This window comes from Muntiacus reevesi, chromosome 8, assembly GCF_963930625.1.
Source record: "Muntiacus reevesi chromosome 8, mMunRee1.1, whole genome shotgun sequence".
In the NCBI taxonomy this organism is placed as follows: Eukaryota; Metazoa; Chordata; class Mammalia; order Artiodactyla; family Cervidae; genus Muntiacus; species Muntiacus reevesi.
Window position 1 is genome coordinate 54,405,880 of NC_089256.1, and position 11,314 is coordinate 54,417,193.

The following is an 11,314-nucleotide window of genomic DNA, read 5'->3' on the forward strand; positions in this document are numbered from 1 at the left end:
TTAGCCTTCTTTTATATTTTTTAGTATATTAAAAAAAATTCTGTTTATTTTAAAAAATGTTCTTGGCTATGCCACCCAGCATGTGGGATCTCAGTTCCCTGACCAAGGATCAAACCTGTGTCCTTCACACTGGAAGCATGGCTTCTTAACCACTAGAACACCAGGGAAGTCCCTAAATACTCTTTTTTACTCTTTACATTGAGCCTTTGTTTCAACATTTGTGAATCGTGCTCATTATCTGCAATAAACTCTCACTTACTAGTCTGCAAGGTACTAGAATTCACTTATCTGCCAATGTGAAGCAGAACTATATACCTCTGACTAAAGCATACACTTTAGCCTTAAATCTAATTATAAATGTGAAAATGGTAATGAACTTGAACATTAAGTTGTGGAATTTGATTTTGCAGAGTTGACAGTGAAAATCAAGGTTGTGAGCAAAACCATCCTTGTTCCCAGTCTGTCCCATACTACTTCCCAGTTTCACCCAGTCCTCTCTGAGCAGAACTGGGGCACTAAAATCTCATATTTAGTTTTTACTCATATTTAAAGTCTAGTATGAAATGACAACAAAAATAGGCTAAATCATTGGAAGAAAATTACTTTCATTATTTACATAAAACAGTGAAGTGAAAATCACTCAAAATGATAAATATTGAGGTTAACTATTACTGCATTAAAGATTACTTAATTACTTAATTAAAAATTAAAAATAATGTTTAGCTAGTTCAATTATTAAAAGTTTTAAAACACTTTTTCAAGATTCTGAGTTTGTTAAGCAACAAAACTTCCAATAACATGCTTAATTATTTTATTCATGTATCTTTGAGCATAACCTTATTAAATAATTATGATTTATTAAACTTTGTCTCATTGAAGAAAAGTTATCTATCTATTTAATTATCTATTTGGTTATGATTATTTAAAAGCCTCAGGATCCCCCATCCCCATTCCTGTGAACTGAAGGGTGATATTTGATTAGGGAGAAGGAAATTGGAACAAAGAATAGTTCATTTTCATATTACCAAAATAGGTGTCTAGTAATAATCATAATAGCCATTAACATTTATTTAATTCTTCCTCAGAGTCAGCACTCTGCTGATAGTGTCAAATTCCTTGTTTCATCTTCAAGTAATTTTAAGAGATGGATATTATTATTAGTAATCATAAGTTTGCAAAGCACTAACTTTTCTATGGAATGCTTAAATGCCTTAAGAGAGGTCACAGCTAGTAAGTGGTAAGTGGTGGGGTGGAGGGAACGGGGGAGGATTCAAACCTGATGTGTTTACAGCCTATATTCTAACTACATATCATAAGCCTCCTAAATATAAATAATTTCTACTCACCCTTTAAACTAGAGCAAGTTACCTAGAAAGTATCTTTTCATTCTTTCTTTTCTTTTGAGAAACCTGCTAGGATGAAGAAAGCATCTGCAGAAATTAAGAGAAAGGGAATGGAAGAGGATATACTGATTACATATGTGTATAAAAATCTCCTTTTAGAAACAGGACTGGATATATTAAGGAAGGAAAAATTGGAGGTAGGGCTGTAGAATCTGGCCCAGTGTCTGTTTACTTTGGTCCAAAGAATTCAAGATCCCAAGGAGAAAGCTCTCTACCAATGCAAGGGCTATTGGTATATCAAACTACTCTGAAATGTGTCTGTTGGAAATGTTTTTCTACATTTAATGTCTTAACATTAAAGTTTCATTGATTGAATTAACTCAGGAAGCAAAAATTGATTTTTAATTTAGGACTTTTTAAAGCTCATTTAAAAATACTGATTCTGGGATCAAAACGTAATATCTTAAAAAATAGCTTTTACTTTCTCAAAAACCTTGTTTTCTCTATCAACATACCCTTATTGGGGCAGAGAAAAAACTTTGACTTTCCAAATGCTTATTTTAAAAGATAGGTTTGCACCTACTATAAGAAGGAATTTGCTTCTAAGGACCCTATAAATAGGATAAGTAGACTTAAGTTAATACATGGAAACAAATGTAAAAGGTGGTTTTATTTCTGGCATATTGCTCATATCTCCTAATAAGAAGAATGAGTAACTTTCTGTTCTTCTGAGGTTCTATCAGATGCTTTTGACATACAAAACCCTTACCTGCCTTGGGTTTGGTTACCAGACCCAACCTTGCTCCATTCAGGAGCATTTCCAGATCACTTCCGTTTTGTCCCCTCCACAACTTTTTATCCTTAGTTCTTCTGGTTTCTCAAATCACAAGTTAGTTTTGTTACTCATTGTCACTGGTCACCTTGTTATTTGGAATGACTATTTGGTTTTTAAATTTCATTAAATTTTAATCTTTGATTTGTGACGTCTGGGATCGTTCCTCTATTTGCAAGTTATCAAGGTAAAAGTTTGCCATTTTGAGCTCTACTTCAGTTACAGAGAATGTGTCCTTAACTGGGATCACCTTTCACTCATACTCGATCTGACAAAGGGATAGAAGTTATTGTTTTCTTCACCAGCATGGAGTAAGATATGTGAAGAAAGTGCAGGGGTAGGGTTTGGAAAGAACTGATGTGAAAAGCTTTAATTTATTCACTAAATATTAAGTTATAATTATGGAATTTAATTAGAATTATGGAACTGATTCGATGGACCTGAATTTGAGGAACTCCTAGAATTGGTGATGGACAGGGAATCCTGGAGTGTTGCAGTCCATGGGGTCACAAAGAATCGGACATGACTGAGCAACTGAACTGAACTGAACTGAACTGATGGAATTTCATTTAATTCCATAACTAATTTGCCTTCAAAAAAACAGTCTTCTTACTTCTTTTTACATAGATCTTATTAATACAGAAACCAGGTATGGTTGTTTTGCACTCCAGACTTGGCTGAATTTCAGGGAGAAATGCAAATCATGAGCTAAATTTGTATCTTTACAGGTTTCACTTCTATCTGGGGATGTACTTTTTAGATAAATTATGAAACAGGATTTTGTTCTGTGGTTTAAATTCTGATGATTAATATAATTTGGTCATGTGATAATAATACCTTACATTGGCCTTGAATTCCATCTTGAGGGGATGTGTCTTTTGGATAAACATTAAATAGAATACAGCACATAATTATTTTTGAAAAGACTAGATCCTCAAGAAGATATAGTCTCCTATACACACACACACATATTTCTGTAGAAAGTGGATACCAATACTTATTCCGTAATACTGTAGGAATGATTAAATTTAATAATGTATGTAAAGCAAATGTAAATATTTAATATGTATTCAATAAATGGTGACTATGATAGTAGTTTCACATTGAATTGAATTTTATAAAACAGGTAGTATTTTGAGGTGGTTACTCTCATTAATCAAATTATCTCATGATTTTTTCAATTGAGGACTCGAGACAAAGTGAAGATAAATGGTCAGCTCCAAAACACATACCCAATAAAGTGTAGAGATTGTTTTGAGCTTTGAGCAAATTGTTCTATCTCTCAGATAATGTGCACATTGGAAAGTATCAGCAGAGAAATTAAATGGTTTGATTTATTTCTAACACGCAGAGAAATTAAATGGTTGACCTTTTTCTAAGTAACTGCAGGTTAATGTAGGACTAGACTAGGCAGTGATGGAAATAAAGACACTCTGATGGAAGAGACTCTGGCGACCCAGGCAACTCTCTAGAGTTCATTAAAGACAACAGCGCACAGTTCTCCTGTATTGTCTGTCAATGAATGTCTTCTGTCGTAGCCAAGAGAGAGGCCATGCAGACTGAAACATCTCTTTGAAGTGAACTATTGTAACAAAAAATATGAAATGGTAACTATTCCTCTGTGCCTGAGGCATAATGAAATGCATATGTGGTACTGGGGTGAGGTTTTATGAGATAAGATCCAGAAGGCAGATTGGCTCATTTAACGAATTCTAAAAAAAATTTCTCATCTATGTCCCAGAGTTAGGCTAAAGAAGCCAGTTCTGCACATGAGAAATTCAATCCAAGAGAAGAGAAAAATTAGCACACTCTTATAACAAGTGCTATGGCTGCTGTAAATTCAGGAGGAACATGAAGGAAGTCACTTAACTGTCTTTGCCTGGAGGGTGGAGGATGGTTTTGTAATATAGGAGGTACATGAGTTAAGATATGAAGGATGGTACTCAGTGATGAGAACCACAGAGAGGTATCTGTGGATAAAAGTGCATGTTCTAGGGGGAAGGGGTATTATATTTGGGATGGAATATACAATGATTGCATAATTTCTTAATATCAGAAATGGAAAATAAAAAAATCTTAACAGATAACAAGATGGCCACCTAATATTTAAGATAAATTTAACATACCTCTCTTACCAAGTCCATATTTAATGCACACTTGCCTCATGGCTATTAGAACATTTTATCACAGACCTGGGTTTTCAAACCAACCTATGAACTGATCAATAATCACAACTTGCTTATTTTCATTGAGCTACCTAATACACTCTATTCTGAAGCCAGGAGAACAGAGAAGTATGAGCTATATATAGTCGAAAGACTAAAAACCTCAGTAACTAGAACAGATATTTGCTTATTGGCATAGGTACGCTGAAGGATGTTCTCTCCTCACATTACTAACATGTCAGGATTTTTAACAGATGTTATTAAGACGCCACAGTAATGTGGAGATGTATGTAAGCTGAGAGCATAATCACTATGAGGCCTGAAGGCTGGTGATTTGACTGTGTTGAAATTACGCTGGTGCCCCTCTAATTTGGCACATGACTTAATGTCTAACTCCATTATATGGTTTTAAAAACCTGGGTTCTTGATGATTTCTTTTTCTTTTCATGAAGTGGATAATGATTTGTAAACTGACTCTTCATGTTCCTAAACCACTGAGCATTTAAAAAATTAGTTTCCATGAAATAGATGTGGTTTCGAAGGAAGTCTTGGCTCAAGCAGCTTCTGTTTGTGGACTTTGACTACCAGGATATCCATTGAATGAAAGATGGTGATTTCTAAATTATTCTATTTTTACTTTGATATCCTTTCTTAACTCTTTGGTTTTCTTCATGCTACTTCCCAGGATCTCCTTCTTGTTTGTCCTCATGATATGTTACCACTAGCAACTGTTATTACTGGCCCTCTTTTTTCCATCTACTACCAAATCTTAGGGTAAAAGTGGAAAAACCTCGCAAGTATAATTGCTTAAGGAGATATTTCCACACATAGGGGCAATCTTCAGCATTCTTTTTTTAATATGTTGAAACATGAAAAGCAGGTGAAAATTGAAAAATGACCTGGATTATTTAGCCTAAACTAAGCCAAAAAAATTAATCGTAATAATAAAAACACAACACTGGATTTTCCTGTTGCTCTTTTAAGTGGAATTAATTCTCTTCATTTCTATGAAAGATTGAGCAAAAACATTAACTGAATGCTTATTTGTACTAGGCACTGTGTTAGTGCTTTGAATATGATTAGAAAGTCAGAATAAACATTCTGCTCTTGAGAAATTCACCAGTTAGAGGGAAAGAGAGACACATATAAAAAGATGATTTTTTAATAAGAATATTAGAATAATTAACATGAGGCAATGCTAAATTTCTGTTCTGGGGGTAGAAAAACAAATTTCTTTTTTATGTATGAGATATTCACATATTTTAGCATAAACTGTTACTGAAGATTTAGATATGTTTGGGACATGTCTGGAGATCAATAGTAGGGACTCATCTGGAAATTCTTCGCATGACAAACCAAACAGTTTTATAAGAAAGAACTCTGAGTAGCAGAGTGGGTTGAGATGTGTAAAAAAATTGGTTCAAATCTCTTGGGGAGAGGGGATTTTTCTTTGGCTTTCTCTTGTTAATGTGTTCTTGAGTCTTAATGAGAGGAATAAAGAAAAAAATAAGATCTGAGTCCCTAACTTTCTGCTTAGGGACAGTGCAGAACTTGGTAGATAGCACTTTAGCTATGGAGTCAGACTTTGAATATGAACTCTGCCATTTTCTACCTGTGTGCTCATGGGTAGTTTAGTTTATCTCTCAAAATTTTGTTTTCCTCTTATTTAACACGGAGATATATATAGATTTCACTCGGTCAAGTCTGACTCTTGTGACCCCATGGACTGTAGCTGTCCATGGAATTCTCCAGGCAAGAATACTGGAGTGGGTAGCCCATCCCTTCTCCAGGGGATCTTCCTGACCCAGGGATCAAACCCAGGTGTCCCACATTGCAGGCAGATTCTTTACCATCTTAGCTACCAGGGAAGCCCGGAGATATTGATACTTTACCTTATAAGCGTGTGAAGATGGTTAATATTCACAAAAACCTAATGAATGTCTAGTCTGTAGAGTAAATTATTTTAGGCAAGGAAATAAAAATAATAGGAAAGTTAGATGTGAAACCTGCACTTTAGGGGAAATAATATTGATGTGGGGAATAGAAGAGGTACATGAGATAGTTTATATATATAGTCTCAATTAAGTCATGTAGGTGTATTATGAAGTCTACTGTTTTAGCACTGGTTAAATACTGTAGCCTTTAAATATTTGTTCAGTATTAATTTAGAGGAGATGCTTGACTATTGTGTCAGGGGAGGGATCTGGGCCAAAGAAGAGACGACAGCTGGTACTATTTCCAATCTAACTACCCAAAATAGACTATTTTTAAAAGGAAGAGATTGAGACACCTTTATTTGTCAAGGTCAAGTGCTGACAAATAATTTATCAGTTGCCATAGAGCTTGATAGTATGCTTATTTCAATTAGTGAAAGTAAAGTTGTGTCATATCATACTCCATATTCTGATTATGTATATATATTTTCCCTTATATATAATTATACATTCCTATATATAAATTTAATATATGACACATATATGAAAATAATGTAGAAAAAAATTTATTTGTGGAGTTGAATTAAGTATCACAAAGAGAGCATCTGTGTAATCATCACCCAGTTCAAGAAATGGAATATTACCAGCACCCATTCTACCTTCATTCACTATTTCGTTCCTGCCTCTGAGTAAACATGATGATAATACCAATTTCTAATACTACTCTTTAGTTTTTGAGTTTTGTATAAATGGAAGTATATATATAGTATTAACATACATTATCCCTGACTGAGTTCTTTTGATAAATATTAGGTTGGTAATATTCAAATATGTTGTTGCTTTTGGCTGTAATTTGTTTATTTTCATTACCATATACTATACTAATATATAAATGTATTCTCAGTTAATAGCCATCCTTTTGCTGTTGGATTCTCCCCAGTTCTTGACCATTATGAATACTGCTGCTATGAGTAATTTTATATGTGTCTTTTTGATGCTTCTCTGTATGATTGTTATAACAATGTAATACTAGTGGAATTCCTTTGTCATAAAGTAAGGACATGTTACTTCAACTTTAGTAGGAATTGCCAAGAGTGTGTGCTTTAAATTACTTTGTTTAGTCATTTTCTATGGATATTCCAGAGCTTCCCTCGTGGCTCAGATGGTAAAGAATCTGCCTGCAATGTGGGAGACTTGGGTTCCATCCCTGGGTTGGGAAGATTCCCTGGAGGAGGGCATGGCATCCCACTCCAGTATTCTTGTCTGGAGAATCCCCATGGACAGAAGAGCCTGGTAGGATACACTCCATGGGGTCACAAAGGGTATCAGACACGACGGAGTGACTAAACATGGATATTCCAAGAGTTTTTGAAAGAAGGTATTTTCTACAGGTGTTGGGTGCAGTGTTGCAAATATTTCAGTTGGATCAAGTTTGCTAACCACATTGTTCAAATTTTTTCTATATATACTGGTTTTCTTTTTAAAATTTATTCTATCAGCTAGTGAATAACTTGCATTGAAATATCCCCTTATCATGTATTTGTCTATTTCTCTTCCATACATTTGTTATTTTTTGTCTTACAAATTTTGAGACAATAGCATTGTGTACAAATGTATATTTTTTGTCTTTATAATCCTAGTGGGTAACTTTTTACCATTTGATGTGTCTGACTTTATTTCTAATAATGATTTTTTTGTACTAAAGTTTGCTTTGTCTGATACTGATAGAAGCTTTCTTTCAGTTAGTGTTTGTATTCTATATCTTTTTCCAAATTTTTAACTTCAACCTTGCAGTACCTATATATTTTAAAAATGCTTTGTGGGACTTCCCTGGTGGTCCAGTGGTTGGGGGGACTCTGTACTTTCACTGCAGAGGTGTGGGTTTGATCCCTGGTGGGGGAACTAAGATCCTGCCATGCTGCATGATGCAGCCGAAAACAAATAAGTAATTGATTAATTTGAAAAGATTAGCTCTTTGGAGCTCTGTTGTAAAAAAAACCCCAAAAAACAGTAAAAAATGCTTTTTTTGTAGGTTGTATATTATTATTTTCTGAGTCTTATAAAAAAAAATGAAGTCCGTCCGCCGTGTCCGACTTTTTGCAATCCCATGGACTGTAGCCTATCAGGCTTCTCCATCCATGGGATTTTTCCAGGCAAGAGTACTGGAGTGGGTTGTCATTTCCTTCTCCAGGGGATCTTCCCAACCCAGGGATCGAACTAAGGTTTCCTGCATTGCAGGCAGACACTTTACCATCTGAGACAACTTAAATTAGAACATAGTCCACATATAAGCACTAATTCTATTGATATAGTTGTTTTAAAATCTGTCACTTTCCTATTTGTTTTCTATTTATTTCTCCTCTCTCTTATCTTGTTTTCACCTTCTGCTTCTTTGGGGTAGAATACGTATTTATCTGGTTCCATTTTTTTCTGTGTTAGTTGAAAATTACTTTTTATCCTTCTTTTTGTAAATACTTTAGGGATACAATATCCTTGACTTAGTCTAAATTAATTGGAACTTATATCTTAAAAAACAAAGGGACATAAAACTTTTTAACTCCTTTTACCTTTACATTTCATCTATATGCAGTTGATACATATTTTAATTTTCTTTCTCTCTATATATCTAGCCTAAGACATTATTGTTTGATATAGTCAATCTTTATTTAGACTCACCTTGATATTGACTACTTTTATTGCTCTTCATTCTTTCTTATATCTCTGATTTTCCATCTGAAATTATTTCCCTTCTGCTTAAAAAATACTCCTTTGTAATTAATTTTGTCTGTTGGGAAATATTCTTATAAATTTTAGTTACATGAAGATAATTTTATTTCATATTAATTTTTGAAGATACTTGTTCTTTTTTTTTGAACATGCTTGTTTTTATCATTTTGTTTTTCTGGGTACAGCAATCTAAAGTTTTATTTATTTTATTTTAGTACTATAAGAGTATATGTTATTGTTTTTATTTTATTACTTCTGTTGGGATTTCAGCTCTCAGTACAATTATTGCTCCTTTGAAAATATTTTTTTGTGTGTGTTTTTAGCTTCTTTTATGCTCTGTTATTGTTTCAGGTTTTTAGGAATGTCAGTAAAATGTAATTAGGTCAGAATTACTTGGATCACTTGGATCAGTTACTTGGATCACTTGGATCACTTGGATCAAACATACCTTCTTAACTTTTGTGTCATTTATCATTGGAGAATTGTCCTGTATTATCTCTTCGCATATTGCTGCTGCTTTTGTTCTCTCTTCTCTCTTTCTGAGATTTCAGTTGTACTTATCTGAGACTGTCTCACTAGATCTTCCTTATGTTTTACCCAACTATTATGCCTTTCCACTCACTTTACTCAATGATTGATTAGGATTTATTTCTTGTGATTCACCTTCAAGGTCACTGATTCTCTCTTCAAACCTACTTATTCAAAAGATTTTGAGTTATGTTTTGCTTTTTGTGTGTTTGGTTTTAACTTTTTCCTTTTTTTCTTATTTATTAGGAATATGTGTGGGAATCAGTTGCTATATAAGAGTAAGACCGCAGATAAAGACTCCATATTTTGCCATATTGCTTATTATGGCAAACACAAGCTCTGCTTTTATGAGAGTATTAGCAGGCAATTGGCACAAATTAAGTTAGTAAGGATAGAAAATTATAAACCATTTTTATGATAGGAAAGTGTTATGATAAGAAAAATACAGAAAGCAAAGAGGAATGAAAGAGCCTCCCGATGAAAATGAAAAAGGAGAGTGAAACAGTTGTTTGAAACTCAACATTCAAAACACTAAGATCATGGCGTCCAGTCCCATCACATCACGGCAAATAGCAGGGGAAAAAGCGGGAGCAGTGACATATTTTATTTTCTTGGGCTCCAAAATCACTGCGAACTGTGAGTGCGAAATTAAGATGCTTGCCCCTTAGAAGGAAAGTTATGACAAACCTAGATGGCATATTTAAAACAAACCTAGATGGCTTTTTAAAGCAGAGGCATCTCTTTGCTGACAAAGATCTGTATAGTCAAACCTATGGTTTTTTCAGTAGTCTTGTAGGGATGTGTGAGTTGGACCATAAATAAAGCTGAGTGCCAAAGGATTGATACTTTTAAAGTGGTGTTAGAGAAGACTCTTGAGAGTTCCTTGGACTGCAAAGTGATCAAACCAGTCAGTTCTAAAGGAAATCAACCTTGAATATTCATTGGAAGGACTGAGGTCAATACTTTGGCCAACTGATGTGAAGAGTTGACTCATTGGAAAAGATCCTGATGCTGGGAAAGATTGAAGACAAGAGGAGAAGGGGACAGCAGAGGATGAGATGGTTGGATAGCATCACTGACTCAATGGACAAGAATTTGAGCAAACTCTGGGAGACGGTGGAGGACAGGGGAGTCTGGTATGGTATAATTCATGGGGTTGCAAAGAGTGGGACATGATTTAGTGACTGAACACCAGCAAGGGGGCAGAGGCAGAAAAATCTAAGCTAGCCTGAGGATTCAAGAAATACTTCTCTAAGGAAGAGTAAGCTAACCAATCATAAGAACGGACATGGGTGATATGTATTCCCAGGGATAGAAGCAATGTAAGGAAAATCTGAGAAGTGAGCATGTGGTCCATTTGAAAGTCTTGATATTCTCAGCCATTGACAGAGGTTATCACGAAGGAGTAAGTGGCTTCAGGATGTTAAAGAAGAGACATACAGATCATTACAGCCTCATTGATCTTGGTAAGAAATTGTTTTATAACAAAGGCAATAGGAGACTATTGAAAAATTTTAAGCACATGATGAAAGTGGTCCAGTAAGTGATTTGCAAAGATTGTACAGCTGGAAGGAGAATAAAGTAGAAGAGAAATACACTAGATACAGTAAAAACACTTATAAACCTTGTATGTAAGGGAGGAATGTTAGTAACAAATCAGAGTAGTGGAAGTAGGGACATGAAAAACTGGAATGACTTGAGAGCTATTTAAGAAGCAAAATGACAGGATGAGGTGGTTTGTTGGTAGGGTGGATACTGTGCCATTCAAATCCACTTTTTAGACTG